Genomic DNA, 19,827 nt, shown 5'->3' on the forward strand with positions numbered 1-19,827 from the left:
ATATCTTTTTTTTCACCTTAATAATTGATGTATTAGTAGCTGATATCAAGCTCGCACGATGTCGTTGTTGTTAGCTCCTGAATCCTGACAAGCCTGGTGTAAGTTCGCCTTCAGATGATCTGGTAGATACTGCCAGAGCGCACTTAACTGATGTTGTTCGTAAATAGATAATATGTTTTCAGGGAAGAAAGTCCACTCAAATTTATTGAATCTGCTCACACCTTCTTTCTTAAATTTGTTTATCACTGAACACACTATTCTCATCACACCATCTGACGATTTTAGCCAACTATGAACTGCGTGAACGTTGAACATAGCACAGCTGCCTGAATGTCTTGCAACATGTGGTAAATGGCGCGGACACTCAACAGGGAAACACTCGTTACGCATTGTTCTTAAATCAGGTACACCTTCTATAGTGTTCAAGTCAATTATGCATGTACGAGGATACTCTTGCAGTGCTAATAGACGTAACTCATTAACACAGTTGCACACAACCAGATATTGGTATTGTTGTTCACTGAGAAGATTGAAAAACGACGTAAGCGTGAAATCTAAATTAGGTACACTCATACCTAATAGAGCAGTAGATAACACATTTGTAGACGAATCTATATTACAACAGGCTATCTCGTAACCTCCAGTAGGTAACCTCTGAATGTCAACTATCACTCCTCTGGGTTTTGCACTCATGGTGTGCTTGATATCGAAGAACTGAAGCAGAGAATCTTCACTCTCTCGTTTATATACACTATTAGAAAGAAAAAAAGGAAGAAAAACTCGCGCAAGATTATTGGAAGAAAAATACTTCATTCGTTAGTGGTTTATAATTTATTATGCGATCATGAATAATAATGCAATGCAGAGTAGTGTTGGCTGGAATAGGTTCGTTTGTTTCAATTTCAACGCGAACATCTACAGATGAAGATTTTATCGATTCAACCTGTTCCATGCAATTAACAACAACAATAGGACAATGCGAGTGAAATTCACTTCGTGATATGTTCGGTTCGGAACGATTATCATCAAGCTGATAGTACGCATTACGAAACTTGATGAACATATCATACAATTCACTGTAGTCGCCATTGTTAAAATTAGCTACAGCCTTTTCATAGGGATAAAAGTTTGAATTTAAGAATACGCCAATGGATCGAATATTACAGTGATCGAACAGAGAAGAAGAAACATTAATTTTCTTACGATCGGTTTGGAAAGCAAGCATAAAAACTCTCGGTTTTTCTATTTGTGACGTAGTCATAACAGTCCAATTAATTTTCGTTGAATTTGGAATAGTAGGTAACTCGTGATAACTCCACGATCGAAATGCTACAGGAATAGAAGGATTTTTTTGGATTAACTTTATGCGTTTAACTTCTTCCTCGTCGGACAGTATTAGAGTTGGTAGCTTTATATACATTTTTCGTACTTTAACCTTAGCTGTATCTTCCGCGTTGGCTGAAAACAGTGCACATTTGTCATCTCTAGAACGAATAAAGATAAATTCAAGTTTACAGTTTATGAATGGTTTCCTGTAGTCTTCAAATAATCCACAAAGAAGACTCAGTGGGATAATTGCATGGAACAGCTTTGTAGTTGCGTGGGCAATATTAGCTTCGTTTGGTGGTGTAGAAATTGATAGAAAATAGCCAGCATTTTGCAGCGCTAACATTTCATTTTTAGAATAAGAGGCGAAAGTTTTTATAGCACTAGTTGTGCCTACACGTCGTGTTCTTTCAATCTCTTTCCCATTCAATTCAATACGCATTTCATCGAAGAGATTTGCTGCAAAGTTTTGATCGGGAACGGCTGTAGCTGAAGGTGTATTATCTGCGCTTGATCTAACTATTTCACCTTCGATGTGAACATCAGCTTCAGAGGGTAAAAATATATGTTCTTGGTTGTGTACAGGAACTCGAATTTCATCGTTGTTTTCATATTTCGTGCCAGCATATGGATGATAGCTCCTTACTTCCCGCCTAGCAACTCTGTTGTCAAATATAACTTTGTCCGTTACGTTGAACATATTTCTCCTTGATGTTAGCGTGATTGTACACAAAAAGAGACTAAAGTAGTTTTTGGTAGAGAATTAGAATTTATATGCTTTATCCTAGGGGGGCAGTCGGTAGCATTGTAAAGTGATTTCACACAAAAAGAGAGTGATGTTACCTTGATTACGCACACGAAAAGAGAGTAAAGTAGTTTCTGTAGGAGAAATAGAACTTATAGTAGTCGGTAGCCTAGCGATTGTAAAAAGTCTTTATTGTTTGTGGTTAATTTTTTCTTGTCGCGTACACGATGAGATTGTTTTTTTAGCTTTACTCTATATTTTACTACTCTAGCTGCTTCCTCTTTTAATCCTCGGTTTTTTGACTGGTTGTTGTAAATTACTACCATGATGTTGTTGTTCAACTGTTCCTTACTCGAATGATAGTACATAAGTGTACGCATTATGTTATATATGATTACTGTATTTTTACTGGACGAATAATTAACTCTACTGTTACATCCTCATTTCGTAAGTCGATTGGGTTTTCGAACTGATCTTCGAGTACGACAGATATATGTTGAATAACACTAGTGTTTACCGGTAAGAAGCTTATAGTTGACGGTTGAACTACGATAGGATAGCCTGCTGGAACAAGCGGTTTAAAATTGTATAACGAATGTGTTTGTTTACCGTTGAGGTAGGAACCGGAACCTAACACGAGATTACAACATACACGAATCGAGTTCACGTTATTAATTTTAATAATCTCTCCTGAAATATGTAATTTATTAGCATCATATTTTCGGCGTGAAAATCCTAACAAATCAGCAATTGAATCGGAAACATCAAAGTCTACGTCTAGGTTGGAGGACATTTTACAGCGAAGATAGGTCTTTTCGTAAGTAATAGTAATAAGTTTACTATCTCCATCTAGAGGATCATTCTCCTCTTCGAGAATAGGAAAGTTGTTAATTATTGCTTCTTGAACTAGAGCTCCTATTTCCGAAAAAGTGTAACTACCTTCCGGTAATGTGAGTACAGTTGTTTTGTCTCCCTTCATTTTAATACCAATCTGGTTATTTGTGCTATTAACGATTACGTTACCTATTTCATTCAGCTGTGATTCATGGTTAGCATATTTCTCATATACATTTAACAGATAACCTAAGCTAGTGCCAACACTGTTCGGTACATTGAAATCAATGTCAAACGGAGAATGCATAGTAGGTTTGTTGTTAATAGTCGAGATAAAAAAACTAAGTTTTGGAGTGTACTCCCGCAGAAATAGTTTCACATTTTTAATAGTTAGCAAACTTTCTATTTTGGCAACAAGATCTTCGAATTCATAAATGCCTTCTGCTACACTCAAAAGAATTTTTTTACCATTCAAATATATAGCAAACTTATTATTTTTACTAGTGACATTTCGAATACTATTAGATGTAAATAGTGCGGCAAGACCTATTTCATAGAAAGAAGCTCTATTCAAATAAATCGGAGTTTCTAATACTACATCAATCTTCGAGCCTCTACCCTCGAGTGTAATCCGTCTTTCATACGGCATCGTGCACACTGAACACAAATACTAAGGTCTTGCTTTATTTATACAGTATAAAAATAGTAAACACAGATGACCACAAATTGATGAATTAAAAGTTTGATAAGAATGAAAATTATATCGAATGTAACAGTTTCTTAAATAATCTAATACCTCTTTAGGGGGACGTAAATTACCAAAACTATCGAAGTAGTAGACATACGCACCTCGTTTACTGAACGCAACCCAGTGCGAACCAGATTTACTTATCGGATCTAAATTCAAAATACAACTCTCATTTTTACGAGAAATTTTCGGTAACGTATCTCGCATAAACACACCTCTGAAGTAGGGAATTTTTAAACGATATGCATAACGATACAGATCTATGTTAGTTAATGCTCTATTCGGCAGACCTTCCATTATCTTTTGTATGCTGGAGGATTTAAGTAAATGCCCTTTCCGTTGTTTCGAGTAGAAAGCCCTTTCCCACGCATCGCTTCTAGCATTCGATTGTGGCGCTTCATTTCTTTTAATTCTTCCTGTGCGGCTTTCGCCTTGTTTACAGCCGATGCTATGCCCGCAGCTCCACTTGCTAGACCGCCCAAGCCCGACAAGGCTGCAAATATCGGAAGGAGTGGAAGAAAACCACCTTTCTTTTTTTTTACAGCATGTTGTCTTTTTTTTGGTTTTACTCGTTCTCTTCGATGTTTTGATTTTCTTCTTCGTCTACCACCACCTACTTTAGTTTTCGCTTTCATAATACCCGTAACTGCTAGTGCAGCTGCTCTTTCTCCTAATGATGCGTCCTGAGAGTTTACACGAGACCAAGCCTTAGAGGCTAAGATTTCATCTGCTTCTTTCCTTCTGTTCTGGTCTTTGTATGTAGCGTAAGCGATATCGTGTTCTTTACATGCCTTATCTAATGGATTTATTCCTTGATCACCACGCTTAAGTCGTTTTTCTAACTTTGTCCCAGGTCTACAGAATTCATAACCTGGTATGTGCAATTCTACTGGTAAATTATCTATAGCTTTATTAAGAACTTTGCCTATTATTCCTCCTTTCCCTACTCGTTTACATGGAGCTGCTACAACGTTGCGTCTTCGACGCAGCATACTCAAATAAGAGCTCCTGCTATCAAGTGTGTTATTATATACGAATTACATTTTTACACGATGTGCAACTGTTGAGTACTAAAAATGTATGTAAGTTTATTTTTTTTCTTTTTCTTTTTTTTCTGAAAGGTAGAAAGATATATATATAAGAGAGATATTTTTCTGCTCTCCTCATTTTACAGCGACATGGCGTACATTCCTCGTCCGTTAAATTTAAAATCTGAGGTAGATCGGGTAAGGACTTTCGCTAGATGGCGTGTACCGTGGATAGACCCCTTAAGTTTAGCTAAAGCTGGATTTTACTTCACGGGATACCTAGACGCAGTTAAATGTATTTTTTGCGGAATCGAATTATTTTCGTGGGATAAAGATGATGATCCGTTAACAGAACATAGAAAATGGTCGCCTTCTTGTCGGTATATGAGAGGTTGTGAAGTTGGCAACATAGTATTAGATCACTATAACAGGACAGCTCTTCCAGCACTTCTTAATACTACGTGTAGTGTGATGCACGAACCATTTTGGAACTAGATAAGTAAAACAGAAGGTTAAAAAAAAGTTTGTGTTTATTTAGTAATCAACATTAACTTTGAGAAAAAAGAAATCCACTGTGCACTCGATCGTTGAAAATTATCATCATCAAAAGAAAGTGATGGTGAAGACAATAAAACAATCGATATCTTTACCTGTTGCAAATCTGAACAACACAAAACGTTCAGTAGGAAAGAAAAATAAACATAGTAAACTGTTGCCGGACACAATACGCGGTCTCATATGCGGACCATCGAATGCAGGGAAGACTAATGTAATGATTAATTTGTTATTGCAACCGAACGGGTTACGTTTTGAGAATGTGTATGTTTACTCAAAATCATTGTCGCAGAAGAAATATATTGAGCTAGAGAAGCTTTTAAAATCTATTAAAGAAATAAAATGCGAGTTTTACTCTGATCGTGAGCAAGTAATACCGCCAGAAAAAGCTCAAAGAAATTCCGTGTTTATTTTTGACGATGTAGCAAGCGACAAACAGCAGCACATGAAAGACTACTTTAGTAGAGGTCGACACCATATCGTGGATGTTTTTTACTTATGTCAGACCTATTCCTGCATTCCCAAACAACTTATTAGAGACAACGCTAATTTCATTATTCTGTTTAAACAAGATGCAAGAAATCTTCGGCATGTCTACGACGATCACGTGAACACCGATATGAGTTACAACCAGTTCACTGATTTATGTTATCGTTGTTGGTCGCAGTCGAAATTCAGCTTTCTCGTTATCGATAAGGATAGCGAAATAAGCAAAGGTCGATATCGAAATGGATTCGATATATTTTATGTGATATAAATACGAGAGTGTATACATTAACGAACTCATTTTCGAATTGTTGAGTAGAGAAAGAACATCACGATGGCATCAAACAACAGAACCAGTAACGTGTATGTAACGCGACCATCATCACGTCATGATATTGCTACTAAATCATATGTAGATGAAAAAATGATGGTTAATACAAATTACGTAACATCAACATCTGACGGAAACTTAAGTATTCATGGTAAACGTTTAAAGAACGTCGGCAATCCTATAAACATGGAGGATGCTTGTAATAAAAATTATGTGTTAAAAACCGTTAAGGACAGTATTAATAAAGAAGAAATACAACGTGACATTTTAGATCTTAAAAATGAAATACATGACATATGTGAACTAGAAGAGGATGCAGTTGATTTTAAGAACAAAAGGCTGAAAGGAATAGCTCCAGCGATGAATGGAAACGAAGCAGTTTCGCTTGACACAATGCGTACGCACACTAACCATGTGCAGAGAAATTTAGAGAAACGAGTTAACGACGTTTCTGCACGCATAGAATATGTTGATTCTCTTTTACGTGATATTGTGGATGATCACCTTCCTGTAACTGACAATAACCTCAACATGAACAACAAGAGAATATCGGGTGTGGCAGATCCTGAAGAGGAACAAGATGCAATTTCGCTTTTATTTTTAGAAAAGCATACAAAAGGTAGACTACTACAAGTGAATGACGATGGATCGATAGATATGCAAAATAAACGAGTAACAAACATCGGTAAACCTATTCATTCGACGGATGCGATTAATAAAGCATACCTAGAAAAACATTCAGCAGCGCGTGAAGAACTCGAAAAACTGAAGAATGAAATAAGCAATCAACAGAAACTAAACGCTGATGTGGGTGGTACTTTGAGTATGGAAAATAAGCGAATTACTAACGTACATAATCCGTTAAATGAGAAAGATGTTGCAAATAAAGTCTTTGTAGAACAGTATGCAGCTGCGCGGAGAGAAGTTGACGAGTTAAAACTTGTCGTATCTAAACTTCAGAAAAATTCTCTACCAGTAGAATCTAACGGAGAATTAAATATGAAGAACAAACGAATTACAAATGTTGATTCACCTATCCACGAGCAAGATGTTGTTAACAAACAGTATTTAGAAACGTTTGCTACTGCAAAAGAAGAGTTTGAAGTGATGAAAAAGGAACTGCACAAAAAACCAAGAAAAGCTCTTTTTCAAATTAACAGTCTACCGTCAAATCAGTCACCAATATATATGCTACAAAACTGTCGTCTTATGTATAAGCTTCCCTACACGGGTACACTTACACCGTTAACAAATACACGTGGTTCTCTGGTATATGCGATGATTAATCACGTGAACAATCCAATCGAATTAGAAGTAGGTACACCAATTGCTGTAAAGGAAGGTGATGAAATTCAATTCCGCCTAAAAGACCCAGAACAATGGAATACTAACGATCTTCCGCTCCATATACTCTTTGAATATACTATATATGAGTAAAACAATAGACGTTACGCTTCAGTTTAAAAAATGCAGGCGAACATAGTGGAGAAAAGTCGTGTAAAGGATAGACTAGCAAAATTAAGAAAAGATGTAAAAAAAAAATATAACTCTCTTAAAGCAGATATGGCTTTAAACCAACTAAAGTTAGAAGAAACATTTAAACCAATAACTGCACCATTAAATAAACTACAGCAGCTTACAGTTAACTCGAATGGATTAATTGCAAAGAAAAATCGAAAATTAAATAGTTATATAAGTGATGAGGCGGAAGAAGAATCGGAAGAAGAAGAAGAAGAAACTCTGGACAGAAAGGTTACAACTCTCCTGCAAAATTATCTTAACCCACAATTGAGACACAAAGTTGATAGAATATTCGGAGTTCGAGTAGTTCATGGAGAACACTATTTAGGGAGTAAAAAAGTACTGTTTCGCGATAACAATCTTATAATTGACAATTTTAACTATCCTTTAACTGAAGGTCTCCTTGAATTAATATTTCAGAAAGATCCGGACGCACAGTTGTATGATGATAAGGATCTGTCAGCTTACAGTCATATATTAAATTACACTAACGTGCACAGGAAACAGTATGACGCAGGCAAGCCAATGAGAGGCACGAAATCGCTCAAATTTCAAAAAATTATCAAGCCATTAGTAGAAGATGCAAAAGTGAAAAAAGGAAGGAGCACACCAAAATTTGTAAGTGTACACAAATACAAACGTACAGGAAGAGGATCAAAAGTAGCCAAGTGGAAAAATGAACAAAGAAAGAAGATCGAATTAGTTCATTGGAATGATCCAAACAGTCTAGTGGAGAGACTGAAAAAGTTAATAGCATCTAGAAGTGCTGGTCATTCGTCACACGAAAACGAAATCTTGTCAATCGAAGAAGAACTTCGAAAGTCGAGGTACATCGAATAAATGAACACTGCGCGGTGGGACGAACTTCCGTTCGCAAATATATTTAAAGCGGTTAGATTCTCAAAGGATATTTCAGTAATCTATGAAATTGGATGTGAAGACAGAAGAAGCAACTGGCAACAACTGGCTATAGATCGACTGCGATTCAAGAAACGAATAGACGACACAGAACGAATTCTTTTACCTATACTTTATGAACAATATCAGAGAAGAAATAGCGAAAGAACTCCATGCTCCAGTGCGAAAGAATTTTGAAAGACGGAGCGTTATTAGCCGGGGGAGAGATGATTTACATCAAGCGGATCTTGTTGATATGTCTCTGTTTTCGAAAGTTAATAGTGGATATAAATACATGTTAACTGTTATTGATGTTTATTCAAAGTATGCCTGGGCAGTTCCACTTAAAACAAAAACAGGAAACGAAGTAGTGGAGAATATGGAACGCATCTATTCAAAATGTAAACGCTATCCAAAACATCTGCAAACTGACAGGGGAAAAGAATTTTATAATAAGATTTTTCAACAGTGGATTACAATAAGAAAAATTAAGCACTATTCGACAGGGAGCAGCTTGAAGGCAAGCGTAGTTGAACGCTTCAATCGAACACTGAAGCAGTGGATGTGGAGGAAATTCTCGGCGTGCGGATCATACCACTGGCTTCGCATGCTACCAAAACTATTAGATGAATATAATAATCGAAAACATCGTACGATTGGTATGAAACCTATAGACGTCACAAATAATCTACAACAACTTGCTACTGTGTACAAATTACGGGAAATGAAGAAAAAGAAGTCACCTTACCCACCAAAATTTAAAGTAGGTGACACAGTACGCATAAGTAAAATTAAAAGATATTTTACAAAGGGTTATACTCCTAATTGGAGTAATGAATTATTTACTGTAAGAAAAGTAAAAGAAACATCACCGAGAACTTACTTGCTTCACGACTATCAAAATAAACCAATATTTGGTGCGTTCTATGAACAAGAACTGCAGAAGACAAAACATCCTAAAATATACCTCATTGATAAAATTTTAAAAAGAAAGAACGACAAAGTTTTCGTATCGTGGCTAGGATTCGACGCCACGCATAATTCATGGATTCCGAAGGAATATGTATTCTAAAAAAAATCAATAGTAAGTACGTTAGTATAATTTATTTTTTAATTTTTTACTCTAATGTCTGATAGATTTACCATCTTATAGTGTCCTCTCTCTATTGTTGCAGACTTCCCTTGCTCAAGAAACTGTGCTGTTTGTTTTGTTGATGGCAACGTTGGACATTACCTCAAGCAAGAAGATATTTTCACCTCAACTCTGCATAATTAATTCGAAACATTTGTGTAACATGTGTCGTAATAAATTATAATAAACAAAATTTAACTAAAGATAACCTCTTGTAATTTTTTTAAATAAAAAATTAAACTCCATCCTTTTTCCTACTCCTTTACGTATCTGTGTTAGTGTGACGTAAAATAAATCTCTTTAATTAGTTTATCTTCCTAAGAGCAGAAAAAAAAATGAAAGCAAAAAAATATTTTTTTACACTCACCTATATCGGTTCAAAGAAATTTAATTCTTCTGGTCTTACAGGCTCTTCTACTTGTTGTTCATATACTATATTAAAGAAAAAGATAATGTAAAATTAAAATCTTTCGCAATCCTACAGTAAACGAATTTCTTAAAATTAAAAAAAGTTGAAACTCACCAATAACATCTTCGTTACTTTCTTCTATCATCGCTCGTAGCTCAGCTAATAACGCGCAGCAGAGAAAGTAATTAAATTTATGAATTAAAAATAGGTGGAAATAAGGGCTATTGCGCCGTGATATAATGTCGGAGTACACACTAATAAAGAGCTGAAACTCTTCGTCAGTGAACTCCCTCATTCTATTCACAATGGCGCGTTCAAAGGCACCCTCTACTTCCACAATATTGTTTAATTCACATTCTTCTTGTAGTCTGATTACATCCCTCAGTGTCACTAGCTTTTCTACAAGGCTACGTTGTACAGCAGTCATTTTTCTAAACTTTAACGTACCTACAGCAACCGATTCGCAGTATATATACCTGTTCTAACGGCGATATGTAATTTGAAACAACAACTAGTTTCAAAAAAAACCTGCCTGGATACAACATCTGCTAGTAAGCCGCGACCCGGATTTAAGTTCACGCATCCTTTTTTTTTGTAGCCTTGATGAAACCGTGGTCAAAGCACGACCATGACCAGCAATGACCGCGAAAGAAGTAAGGCGTTAACCGGTTTATGCGAAAGCTGCTTGCAGAAAACATCCGGGATAGATATACACTACAAAGGAATGTTCTGCTTCAAACATATGTCTACAAAATAATAATTTTACACACAATAAAGTCGCGTCTGGTAAATATAATGTGAGATTATCTTACACCTAGCATTAAAATTTATATATAAAGCAAGTGAATTCGCTCACATCTAGAAGAGTACAAGTTCGATCCTCCTCGTTGGCAATCATAAAATTATTCTCTCTAGTTCGCAATTTTCACACTAGGCAACTGCTAAGAGAAGTGTACTTTAAAGCTAACTGGAGTATACGCCATGTCAGTGTGACGTAACGTAAACTGTAGCACACTATTTAAAAAAGTGTGTGAATAAATATTAAGGTAATGTCTTTGTTGACAACAGTGTGTGCGTGTCATCAGTCATGGAGCGACAAGTAAAGAATGAGTTTGGTGAGAAGAGAAACCGTAACATCCAGTGTAAATGTGAACTATGTACACCAAGTATTAAACCTGATCCTTTACGTACAATATATTTCTCACTAGTAAGTGAGGCTATTACATCATACTATACACATGGCAGTTTACTTCGAATGCCACAACATCTAATTCGCTATTTACCATCTGGGTTTCTCTCAACATATGCCGCTAAAGATTTAGATGAAGCATGGGAGAAACTACCCTACTATGTAAAAGCAAAACTGGAAATAGCAGTCTGCAGCCCATGTGTCAGACATTATTGCTACAGAGGACAAGACGAGGTTGATGGTTTTGACGGAGCGAATCCAATGATTAAAGACTGTGAAGCATGTAAGAAAGAATTTAATCATGTATTTTGAACTAACAGGTAAATAAAACAGTGTGATGTTCCACTTATTATTCGAGTTGCTTGAATAATTCATCCTAACCTATATATGCATACACGTATTTTTTTTTTACACCAACCAAATGCTATAACCTTGAATCCTTTACCAGATTTTATTTTTTCTATCCTCAAATCAACAACCTGTGTAGGTGTGACAAATTATAGCTTTCACTCACACACTGTCTCAATTCAGAGGTTGATTAAGAAATATTCCGTAATATTTTATTTTAAAAGAAACCATGCTTTACAGTTTTTCAACCAATATTTCGGCTACGTGGCAGCACGTTCTTTTGTTAAAACACTATCGTGTTTGATGTCTTTGGTCACTGAAGTTCTTTGCTGTTGTTCTTTGCGGTGAATTCACGAGCCCCTAACTGATTCATTAGACGATTTATTATTTCATCTTCCCTGCTAAACATATATATTCGATATAATTTTTGATGAGATGACACATCATGTGTTAGCCTAACTAATTTATTCGTTCGGAGATCATAATGCATTTTTTTTGTGTTAGCCATCTTGGACAAAGATAATAAGAAATCACAGACATGACACTCTCATGTATGGGCTGTTTGACCTCGATGAGTACAAACAGTTGCCGACGTATCCAACAAAAATGGCGAGATGTGTTTTATTCCGTATGTAAAAATTCATACTATCGCGTTCGTAACAACGGAATGTCTTAATCAACCTCTGATTTCAGACTTTATCCGAGTTTTTTTTTAAATTTGTTTTTTACCTAGTACAATGATATTTCATTGATGACATTTATTGATGTAAGGTTAGTAAACAATGCGTGTATCTATCGTCAAGAAATACAGCTAGATGTGCATCCTGTCGAAAAAATAATTCAAGGTAAGTAGTCGAGAAAAATATTTTTATTATTTAATTAAACTAAGCACTTTTGTGTTGCCCTTTCACTCATCACCAGTTGGTTAGAGTCGTTAGTACCTAACCTTCACTCCGCTGAGCAGGAGGAGAGGAGCGATTCTTTTTTACAAAAAAAAAATCTCATATCCTGTTCACCTTTCGCCCGCAAGTAACCTTGTGAAGCAAATCCAGTTGCTGCAATTATTTAACATGTAGCTGTCTCACCTTGAGCAGTGAGAGGAACTCCAGCACGTAACTTTTAGGAGCAAATCTACTCACAGCACCTTGCCTTTCAAGAAATATTTACCTCTTACATAAAGACCTCTGGGGAAGTGTAGTTAACATTTCCTACATGCACCCTAACAAGTAAAAAGACCTCTGCAAAAAAAAAAAAAATTTATTACCATATCTAACATGATGATTTTTGTCTAAATGTCTTTCCTGTCACCAACATAAACAATTCAAGAGGTAATCACATAGGCAAGTAGGGTAGAATATATATATATATTTTTTTTATAATTACAATAATTAATTACACTCAATAGAGGTTTTTTTTTTAAATCTCTACTAGAAGAGTAAGGTTAATAGTGAACTTGTTTTGCTCTTACAATACCTTTCAGTAAAAAGATACTCAATTACGCACCAAAACAAGTGATGTCACCTATCACCCCCCCAACGCATAGCAGTAGTAAGCTACCGCAAGGAGCGACATTCCACACTTGTGTGTAGCCTTGACAGCGAGAGGCGCCTAAGTGAGAGGCCCCTTCAGGGAGTGAAGCGCGCGGGGCATGCGCAGTGGCTGCCGCTGGTCCAGAATTCTTCTCTCCAAAAGCTGGTCCAGCTTTCTTGCCTCGAAAAGCTGGTCCAGCTTTCTTGTTTCTACTCTACTTATATTGGTCAATAAAAGAATAAATAGGTATGGTACGTAATCAAAGTACAGGTATGTGAAAGGAAGTGATTTCTTTTGATGCTTCATTATTTGAGAATTAAGTACTTGTCAGATAGACGCTCGACGTTAATAATAAGCTGGTCCTGGCGGAGATGGAGAACGGAGACGGAAACGGGGAACAGGGGACGTGCTCACATGCGGAAGGATACTTTTCCTAAGCTCTTGACTTGACTTTCAGTATAGCAAAGTAAACATTCTAATGAGTCTCAAAATTCAGAATCCGGACAGCAGGTGCTTGCGATGACTGCAGGAGGGATGAGATGCACGGTGACTCACGCTTCCCTTCAACCCATGCTTTTCCACCGATTTAGGGCAGTCACCCAGGTAGCAGATTGCCTATAAGTTATCTGTCTACTTTCTTAAATAATTTACGTGCCCCTGGGGACCCTTTTTAGTCGCTTCTTACAACAGCCAGAGGATATTGTGAATGTTATTAACATTATTTTAAAACTATTTTGCTGTTGTCTTTAAAGTTAATATAATGCATTTTTCCCTTTCAGATAAATATATATTAATGACGTGTGGCCTCCCGGGGAGGGCTGGTGCAGGTCTTTAGAAGTGACGCCGTATAGGCGACCTGCACGTCTGTGAGGATGAGGCCCTACGTAAGATGAGGTCTAATGCTGAAGATGGCACGAACCCAGTCCCCCAGCCATAGGAATTAACTAATGAAAGTTAGAATCTCCCACCCGACCGGAAACCGAACCCAGGAACCCTGGACACCTTGAACCAAAGGCCAGCATGCTAACTATTTATGCATGCAACCGGACGACATACAATTACAGTAAAATATTGTCCGCTGCTAGTTAAAAGAAACTGTCAGTTGTTAGTACTGGGGCTTAGTTCCATTAGTCTATGTGGCCAGAAGGCGGCATTTCCTTTAATAAGGAATTTTATTTAGAGATACTACAGATCAAGACAGTTAATTCACTCATTTAGTTTAACATTTGGAGGTTCATTTGGAAAAAGGCGTATTTGTAATTTCCGTAAGCGTTCATCTATTCGCTTACTTCAATCGGTTATCTACCAGACACATTTAACCTCCCCCCCCAAAAAAAATATCCATGACGCATCCTATTATTCTGCGCGATATAAATGAGTGATATTTGAAACTCATTCGATTATTTGATTTGATTATTCACTCGATTATTTAAATAATCGGATGGAAGTTATTTGTTTAATAAAAGTATTCGATTATCCTATCACTAACATTTATCCATTCAAAGAAGGACTGGCCCTGTTCTTGAGTTTTGTGACTGGCGCAGGTAGAGAAATTTACACTTTCTAATCCCCTTCCAGGAATTCGTGAGTTTTGTGACTGGCACAGGTAGAGAAACTTGTTCTTACTAATCCTTTTCCTGGAATTCGTGAGTTTTGAGACTCGTGAGTTTTGAAACTCGTGAGTGTTTGAGACGACACGGTCAAATTGGGGTATTTTTTCTGAGGAATCCAAATCTGCAATAAAAATTGGGGTTCCTACTTAAGATTTCCTTCTTCCCCCTCCCCCACCCCCAGGGGGCGTGAGTAGGGGGTGGATTTTGGTATCATTGGATGTCCCCTTCGGAAACAAACAACTTCTATTACCCATTTTTTGGATCCGATGTGTAGTTTTCGAGATATTTGCTCCGATAGATTCAAATGGCCCACCCTGTATAAGTGGTACTAACCACGGGTACTGTAAAACTCACCCTGATTCACATACTGTCTCTACTAATCACAAACCTATTGTGTACCTAATATAGTGGTACTACGGCCAAGTAATGGCGCCCCATGTTGTTCCCCGCGTGGTGGTACTAATTACAAGTAGTCGCATGATTCTAATGTTATTATCCCTTGGCCGCCTCTTTTAGTCGCCTCTTACGACAGGCAGGGGATACTGTGGGTGTATTCTTCGCCTGCGACTCCCACCCACAGGTGGAAGTGTGTTTGTTCCGCGAGAGCTACTTAATTCCACTCAAGTCCACCGGCAAGCCAGTTAGGCCCCCACTATCCGCCACCTGGGACGCGCCACCTGGGAGTAACACCTCTCCCCCTGCTACGCCAGCGTAGTAGGTTTGTAGTACAAAACGACAATCAATATATCCAGAACAAAAGTAATGGAGCGCACTCGAATGGAGTCAGGTGATGTAGGAAACACTAGATTAGAATATGAAATATTAGTGGAAGTTTATGAATACTTTGTTACTTAGGTAGAATAATACCTAACGATATCAGAATTAGGAAAAAATAAAATAAAAAATGCAGACCAGCACAAGCAAGGAAGGGCTTTCTTCAGTAAAGAAATTTGCTCACTTTGAACATTGATATTGGTATTAGAAATATGTCTTTGAAGACCTTCGTCTGGAGTGTGGCAGTGTATGGAAATGCAACATGGACGACAAACTAACTCAGAAAGAAAGATAATAGAAGCTTTTGAAATGTGGTGTTACATAAGAATGCTGAATGTGAGATGGATAGATCGAATTGCGAATGATGAGATACTAAATCGATTTGATGAGAAGAGAACGATGTGCCGAAATTTGGCCAGAAGTGGAGACAGAATGATAGGAGACATTTTAAGACACCTGGGATTTGTTCAGTTGTATTTGAGGGAAGTTTATGTGATAAAAAGGGCAGGGGTACACCAAGGTATGAATGTGACAAGCAGAATAGCACAGGATAGGGTGGGATGGACAGCTGAATCAAACCAGTCTATGGACTATTTCTATTTCTTTTTGCTATTGGCTTTACGTCACACCGACACAGATATGTCTTATGGCGACGATGGGACAGGATATGGCTGGAAGTGAGAAGGAAGCGCCTGTGGCCTTAATTAAGGTACAGCCCCAACATTCGCCTGGTGTGAAAATGGGAAACCACGGAAAACCATCTTCATGGCTGCCGACAGTGGAGTTCGAACCCACGATCTCCCGAATGCTGGATACTGACCGCACTTGAGCGACTGTAGCTATCGAACTCGGTGTCCTTATTTCTGTATACATTAAATCATTTATCACGTCTCTGTTATAACAGACATTATTTCAAGAAGTACTGATTTTATTTCTTTTTACAATTGGCTTTCCGTCGCACCAACACAATATAGATTTAATATTTGCAAGAAATATTCATGTAGTTACTAAACGTTATGTCTAATACTTCTCAAATACTTCTCATACCATTACCCTGTATTCATTACATGTTGATCGAGCGAGTTGGCCGTGCGGTTAGGGGCGCGCAGCTGTGAGCTTGGAGATAGTGGTATGATTTTCCGTGGTTTCCCATTTTCACGCCTGCAAATGCTGGGCTGTACCTTAACTAAGGCCACAGCCGCTTCCTTCCCACTCCTAGCCCCTTCCTATCCGACCGTCGCCATGAAACCTATCTATTTTATAAGGCGTTTGAGTATATACTGTCTGATGATGATGATGATGATGCTTGTTGTTTAAAGGGGCCTAACATCTGAGGTCATCAGTCCCAATATATACGGTCTAACACCGTGGTTAGTTGGTTCAAGTCCCGCTGGTCGAAAAAAATCACCATCGGAATGTTGGTCGGCAGGGTAAGAGAGGTGGTGGTTTACAATTTCCAATCACCAGAGTGCGTGACAAAAGCCTGGTTTAAATTCCAAACTTCTTCGAAGTACTCATGTGGAGTGAGAGCATATGACGCTGCTGATGGTGGTTGCTCCGTCGGATGGCGACGTAAAGCCTCGAGCAGACCCCTCTGTGTTATTCCACGGGAGTAGGCTCTGTGGCAGCACCGGGTTCTACCCCATCCCTTTCTATTTTTTTTTTCTAGTTGCTTTACGTCGCACCGACTCAGATACGTCTTATGGCGACGATGGTACAGGGAAGGGCTAAGAAGTGGAAGGAAGCGGCCGTGGCCTTAATTAAGGTACAGCCCCAGCATTTGCCTGGTGTGAAAATGGGAAACCACGGAAAACCATCTCCAGGGCTGCCGACAGTGGGGTTCGAACCTACTATCTCCCGAATACTGGATACTGGCCGCACTTGAGCGACTGCAGCTATCGAGCTCGATCAACCCTTTCTATTATCATGCACCACGCCATTAATTTCATCTCATAACTCCTCTAATAAGGTTGCCGTCAGGAAGGGGATCCGGTCGTAAAACCTCGCCACGAAGATTATACTCACTTTATAACCCACCTCACAGAGGAAAGGGAAAAGGGTTGGACATCCATCCATCCATCCATCCATCCATCCATACATACATACATACAGTATTAAGGAAGCTACGCGAACTTATATTTACCGTTATAAAGTTAAACCGCCTCTGTTTTTTTTTTTTTTTTTTGGTAGTTGCTTTACGTCACACCGACACAGATAGGTCTTATGGGGACGATGGGATAGGAAAGGCCTAGCAGTGGGAAGGAAGCGGCCGTGGCATTAATTAAGTTACAGCCCCAGCATTTGCCTGGTGTGAAAATGGGAAACCACAGAAAACCATCTTCAGGGCTGCCGACAGTGGGGCCCGAACCCACGATCTCCCGGATGCAAGCCTCACAGCCGCGCGCCTCTACACACACGGCCAACACTCCCGGTAAACCGCCTCTGTGGTGTAGTGGTTAGTGTGATTAGCCACACCCCTTTCCGAGGCCCGGGTTCGATTGCCGGCTCTGCCACGAAATTTTAAAAGTGGTACGGTGGCTGGAACGGGGTCCACTGCCGCTTCCTTCCCTTCCAATCTTCCCATCCGTCACAAGGTTCCTATTCAGCATAGCGGGTGAGGCCGCCTTGGCGATGTACTGGGCCTGCTTCTCATTTTTATCCCTGACCCAACGTCTCACGCTCCAGGACACTGCCCTTGAGGCGGTAGAGGTGGGATCCCTCGCTGAGTCCGGGGAAAAACCAACCCTGGAGGGTAAACAGATTAAGAAAGGAAGAAAGATAGAAAGTTCTAAAGTTAACAAATAAACAAGATCCTGAAAGTTTATTATAATAATTATGTTTCTCGATTGATGTCTCACTAAGTCATTTTAAGGTTTTCAGAGACGCCGAGGTGCTAGGGTGTTGCCTGGGAGGATTTCTTTTCGTGCCAGTAAATCTGCCAAGATAAGGCTAGCGTACTGAACACCTTCAAATAAAACCAGACTGAGATGATGATAATAATAATAATAATAATAATAATAATAATAATAATAATAATAATAATAATAATAATAATAATAATAACATCTTTACGTCCCACCAACTACTTTTACGGTTTTCGGAGACGCCGAAATGCCGGAATTTAGCCCAACAGGAGTTCTTTTACGTGCGAGTAAATCTACCGACAAGAGGCCTCGTATTTGAGTATCTTTAATTACCACCAGACAGAGCCAGAATCGAACCTGCCAAGTTGGGGTTGGAAGGCCAACTCCCGAACCGTCTGAGCCACTCAGCCCGGCAATAATAATAATAATAATAATAATAATAATAATAATAATAATAATAATAATAATAATAATAATAATAATAATAATAATAATAATAATAATAATGTTATTTGCTTCACGTCCCACTAACTACTTTGACGTTTTTCGGAGACGCCGAGGTGCCGGAATTTAGTCCCGCAGGAGTTCTTTTATTTACCAGTAAATCTACAGACATCAGGCTGACGTATTTGATCGCGTTCAAAATTTGAAGGTGCCCAGTTGGGATCAGAAGGCCAGCGCCTCAACCCTTTGAGCCAGTCAGCCAGGCCACTATTGCATTTGATTACAGTAATGGTCTTACAAAACGAACGCTGCTCTCGACCCGAAAGCCTGCAGATTATAATGTGAAGCGTGGCCAGTGTTATGAATTCATTCGGGCATTATTCTTGTGTTTCTAACCGCTATATCCCCGTCAAGTGTTTTGATGCAGGCTGCGAAGACTTCGACCCAGCCATTTGATTCAGGTAATAAAAGCCGTAGCCTGGCTGGAAATCAAGAGGGGTCCTATGGATAGTCTCTCTCTCTCTCTCTCTCTCTCTCTCTCTCTCTCTCTCTCTCTTACACACACACGCACACACACGCACACACTATACCCCTTTTTTTGCTATTTGCTTTATGTCGCGCCGACACAGATAGGTCTTATTGCGACGATGGGATAGGAAAGACCTAGGAATTGGAAGGAAGCGGCCGTGGCCTTAATTAAGGTACAGCCCCGGCATTTGCCTGGTGTGAAAATGGGAAACCACGGAAAACCATCTGCCGACAGTGGGGCTCGAACCCACTATCTCCCGATTACTGGATACTGGCCGCACTTAAGCGACTGCAGCTATCGAACTCGGTCACACTACCCCTAGACTGCGACTCGGCTCAATGTTTAACTCTAATGAATACATGCTAATATTTTATCATATTATACAACATTACTTTTGAAGATGTTACGTATTGATGAAGCTATGGAAAATATATTAGCCTCATAACCTTAACAGCTGAATTATTTGCTTTGCACTTACCTTGGAAGATATTGCTTAGAAAACTGCCAGCGACGAACACTACATC

This window comes from Anabrus simplex, chromosome 13 (genome assembly GCF_040414725.1).
Source record: "Anabrus simplex isolate iqAnaSimp1 chromosome 13, ASM4041472v1, whole genome shotgun sequence".
NCBI lineage: Eukaryota > Metazoa > Arthropoda > Insecta > Orthoptera > Tettigoniidae > Anabrus > Anabrus simplex.